A 5077-nucleotide genomic window follows, 5' to 3' on the forward strand; every position below is an offset into this window, starting at 1 on the left:
TTCTGCTGAAGCTTCCTGCTCCGCCTGGACGCCCCGTTCTTTCTCCTTCCCCAGTTCTTCCTCTTGGACCTGCAGGGTCTCATCCCTCTTTCTGCCTCTACTGTGTCTCATTTGGGCTCCTTTTCTGCGTTGGTTTTTTTCCAAAAAAGGGCTTTTTCGATTTTCCCCTCCAGCCCCAGTGCCTCGGTCTCCACCTGTGTCAAATCGTGTTTGCGTCCCTCACCTCGGCCAAAGAAGGGGGTGGACGGAACGGTTTTAAGCCGTGGAAATGCTTTTTCAGTTGTAACTTTCGTTTTAGTAAGGATCTTACTTTCTTTTGACAGGAGCCGTAAAGTTCAGAACACACGGTAAGTTCCGCACACATCCGTAAGCTATCGCCTGACAAAGGGTCTGGTACTCAGCTTACAGACCTGCGTGAGAAAATGGGAGTGGGAAGAAATGATCGGTTCCCTGCTACACACTGGACTCTGGGTGCCAGGATGTGTTTTATGCAGGAGTTACTTTCAGTGGACAGGAGTCATGGGTATATATTTTCCTTTGCGGTCTCGAAGCTATGACTCCAGGACCACTATATTTTCTCCAGGAGGCAAAATAGGAATTGTAGGATTTGTCTCAAAAGTATTTTTAAGTGCTTGACTTTTGGGGGGGTGGGGGTGGGGGGGCGGACGTCAAGACACTTTTTGTATAGTTCATGCTCTCTTGTGTTTTGATGTCATTATGGTCACCAGGTCGATCACATGCAGCACGAGAGAACGAGAGAGGGACTCGAGGGTAGAGCCTGTCAGGGTTCCCGCTGACTCTCTTGGCCCAGTGGTGCAAGCACCCAGAAGGGAGTCTCGGTTTCTCACCGCTTGTGTTTTGCAGGTCGCTTGTACCAGCTTGAATACGCCATGGAGGCCATCGGACGTGCGGGCACCTGTCCGGGAACTTTAGCGAACGACGGTGTTTGGCTTGCAGCAGAGCGACGCAACATCCACAAGCTGCTTGATGAAGTTGTTGTCCCTGAAAAAATTTATAAGCTCGATGATGAGTAAGTGAGCTCACAGGGGGGAGAGTGTTTCAATATCTCACGTGCTCACATACGTAGGATCTCACGTATTTCGGGAGGGCTGGCCCGTGTGCCGTAGTAAACTTGAAGCGAACGCTTGTTATTGTGCCTTTACTGGTGGACACTTTTGATTCTTATTTGAAACTTCCTTGAGGCTTAGGACGATGCGTTATTCTTTTGACGTGCAGGGCCAAGCCCTAGGCGGAGAAACTACTCTATACCGTTCGGAGTACAGGCGTGGTAGGTGTGCAGATCTGGGTTAAGTCTGTGTGACCTCGCACCCGTTGCTTTCCTTCTCTGGGCTTCGGTGCCGCCTCGAGTGGTGGTGGCCGTTTAATGAACTAGAGTAAAACGAGTGAAATACACTAGCGCAGGGTCTGACACGTGGCAGGCTCCCCGAGTGTTCAGAACGGCTACTCGGGAATTCTGTGGAAGTGTCCCGAATCTTACCCCTGGAGGTCTGGGAACAGTTTAGATGAGCCCCGTCGGTTTCGCGTCGTTGGGCGTGCGGGACTCCTAGCCTGCGGGGCACTGGGTTTGCCTGTCAGAGACTTCCCCCCTGAGTGGGGGACGAGGCGGGTGCCGGTTCTAGGGCCTTTGGATGCGTGTCCAAGGAAGCGTCATCCCTCCAGAGTCACCGCCGGGCCACGGGCCGCTCGGCAGCCGGCAGGCTTGCGGAGGTGTAGTGACAGCAGGTGACAGAGGGTGCCAGCTCTAGGGGAGCCAGCGCAGCCCTCGTGGAGCTGCAGCAAAGAAAGGAAAGGCGCCTTTCCTGGGAGCCTAGCCCCTGAGCCCCCTCCCTCCGCCCCGGCCAGCCAGGCCTTTGGAGGTGAGAATACCGATGACCCAGGAGTGGGGGTAGTTTTTCTTCCTCTCTGGCAAAACCTCTGTCTTGCTTCTGGACCCTCTCGGGACTTGCTTTAGTTTCCTAGTGCTCCTTCTCTCGCCCTGTTCGGCGTCGTGGCGCTGAATACGCCTATCGAAGAACTGGAGGGGGCGCTGTGTATCTTTCATGTTATAAACGACATCATGTTTGTCCTGCAAAGATAAACCTTCTGTAGTTTCTGTCTGTTCAGAAGAAAACCAGAGCATTGACGCGAGCATGGTAAACTTATCATGGAACTTGGGGCTTTGCAAATACTTCTTAAAGGCCCTCTCAGACACCTGCTCTGCTTACAGACACATGAATACATTTTTTTTTTTTCTTCCTCCAGGGGCATGGCTTGCACCGTGGCCGGCGTAACTTCTGACGCTAACGTTCTGACCAACGAACTGAGGCTCATTGCCCAAAGGTATGGTCAGAGAGAGTGTGACTGACGATCTATAAGTCAGTTTGCTTCATATCTCTAAGGAGAACTCGTTTTTGCCAAGATGAGAGTCATCGCAGATTTATTAATTGAAAATTGCTTCTTTTTTCTAACCCGAACTTATAAAATGCTATGGTCATAAGATTGTTAGGATGTTGACATTCCCCTGCTCCCCTTTCAAATGACAGGTGACTGTCAATGTCCCCCCATGGCGCAGGTTTATGTCCAGAATATGTTTTGCTTAGATTTTTGTGTCTTAGGAAAAAATGATGACTATGCCAGTGTTTTCATCCTAGGTATTTATTTATTACAGTATCGGGAGCCAATTCCTCGTGAGCAGTTGGTGACAGCGCTCTGTGATATCAAACAAGCGTACGCGCAGTTTGGAGGTAGGAAATCTGGGGCATATTTATTCCAGAAAAGGGAAACATTTTCTAGGTAATAATTTTTTTATGAGATGGTAAAAAGAAATTGAAAAGTAAGTGAAAAACTTTTTGTACATTTGCGCTTCGTGGTTTCCGCGATATGTATTATCATATGTTTTATTAATAGACCATCGAGAGGCAGAAATAGCCTTTTTAAATCTGGAAACCGATTGCTTTTCTTACCTAATAATTAAACTCAGCACGGAGTAGCGGTCCTCCGGGTCTTGACTCCGTCTCCTGGCTGTGCCCATCTCCCGGAAGCAAGTGGACGTTTTGGTGGGCCTTAGTCTGTGGTGGCCAGAACAGAGCCACTTACGAATGCTCAGCTTCACAAGAAAGGTGCTTCAGCTACGTTCGGGGAGCTCGAGTGACTGTAGCGATTCTGCCTTTGGGCGGCTGATGTGCTTGACGGTCCTCTTTTTTTGGTTAAAGGGAAAAACGTGCCTTTGGTGTCTCGCTGCTGTCCATTGGCTGAGATAAGCGTTACGGCTTTCAGCTCTATCGGAGCGACCCAAGCGGAAATTACGGGGGATGGAAGGCCGCACGCATTGGTAATAACGGCGCCGTGAGTATTTCTGTGTTGCTGTAAAACCTAGCGATAGGTACCTAACGTGATTTTGCAACGGCGATGAATGTAAACGGTATTTTAAGGTAGCTGCAACAACTTTAGCACCTGTGATTGCTATAACGCAGCCGTGCGTGTGTGTGTTTGCCCCCAGTGGAAATTGCCACGCCGACCAGAGAGAATGGAAAGACGGTCATCAGAGTCCTCGGACAGAAGGAAGTGGAACAGCTGATCAGAAGACACGAGGAAGAAGAAGCTAAGGCTGAGCGTGATAAGAAAGAAAAAGAACAAAAAGAAAAGGATACGTGGAAGACAGAATTGGGGGTCTTATAAATCTTTTGAGCCCCATTTCAGCCGCCCTCTTCCACAATGAGCACGTGTTGGCTTTTGAACCCGGACGGTGGGAAAGAGGGATGGTAGCCTCTGATCGGGGCCTCGCCTTTCTGTAAGTTGAGCGGTGACTGTTCTTCATGGGCCTTTCTACCCCCTCCCCCCTTTTCTGGGAATAAAACTCGGTAAGAATGGAAACGGTGAAGGAGAATTGTCTGTAGCAGTCACTGTTGTTCACCGGGGTTAGTGGGTCTGTGATCCTTCATGCTTCAGTGTCCTGGGGCAGCCCTGGAGGTGCCGGGACACAAGAGGCTAAAGTTGGTGGGTGCGAGTGTCATCAGCAGGGAAAGATGGGACTTGTGCCCTGAAGGTCTCCGTTGCTGTGTCCCTACCGTCTTGGAGAACCCGTGGCCCTCGGCCTCTGTGGGAATCACATTCTTGTACCTGTTGCCAGCCATCGACATCGATGGCTCTTCCTAGGACCGGAAGTGTGTGCGTGCACATGTATACAAACACGCGTTCACGCAAACCGCTCCGAAAACACGTGAAAGGCCCGTTTACAGTGCAAGCCCTGCACCCGCTACAGTAATCGGTCATCAGTGCTTCTGAGCACCTCTGGATCCCTCAGATCCCATTTCCCTCTCCCCCTCTACTCCCGAGAGAGAACTCGAGTTTACCTTTCCCCTTACCTACGGTTCTTACAATGCGTTTGTCTGTTCCTCTGCCCCAGGTGGCACATCCCTCAGGGTGGCCGGGTGTGCCCTCTCTCCGTCTCCAGCGCTTGGTTTAAGAACGACCGTGGGCTGAGCCGACCCAGACCAGACGGGCGGGGGGATGACAGCTGCGGACGCCGTGGCAGGCCCACGGCGGGCGCGTGGCAGGTCCTGTGGAGGAGAGATTATGGCCACAGAGGAAAAGGGGCCGCAGATGAGAGCAGTCGGTCTTGGCTGAGGCGGGGCGGTGGGTGGGGGGGTGGGGGGCCCTGGTCTCAGCCCAGGAAGGCTCCAGGGCCACCACCGCAGTGCCGGCCTCCCACACTTGTCCCCTCCAGCTCTCCTCAGAGCACATTGAACCCTTCCGTCGGTTCCCCATGCGAGACTTTCAAAGATCTGCTGTGAAGCGAGCGAAGCTTAAGCTTCAGGACCCCTCGCTTCCAAGGCCTGGGAAGGGACCCTCACAATGTGTTCCGTGCTCGTGCTTTTTGTAAAGTCTGCAAAAGTAAGGTCTTCTACCTGCGGTTAATAAGCGCTACCGTCTGTTTCTGCAGCGGAACATACTTGTCCACAGATACTTCCATGCGTAGTGAGGTTATTGTTACTCACCTCAGGGTCGAAATGGCTCTTGGGACGTGTTCCTCACCCACCCGATGAGCCTGCATACCCAGTATAGTGACAGGAAGGCA

At 51.8% G+C, this 5077-nt stretch overlaps 1 long non-coding RNA gene across 1 annotated transcript; it reads left to right on the forward strand.

The window, feature by feature from the left end:
- Positions 1-757: 757 nt before the first annotated feature.
- LOC150002412 (uncharacterized) lies at positions 758-3011 on the forward strand. The gene is made up of 3 exons (XR_016512986.1): positions 758-1030; positions 2263-2340; positions 2669-3011. It is a non-coding gene; the product is annotated as an uncharacterized LOC150002412 (long non-coding RNA).
- Positions 3012-5077: the final 2066 nt, after the last annotated feature.

The sequence above is a fragment of the Furipterus horrens genome, unplaced genomic scaffold (genome assembly GCF_987537825.1).
Source record: "Furipterus horrens unplaced genomic scaffold, mFurHor1.1.pri manual_scaffold_9, whole genome shotgun sequence".
Classification (NCBI taxonomy): Eukaryota; Metazoa; Chordata; class Mammalia; order Chiroptera; family Furipteridae; genus Furipterus; species Furipterus horrens.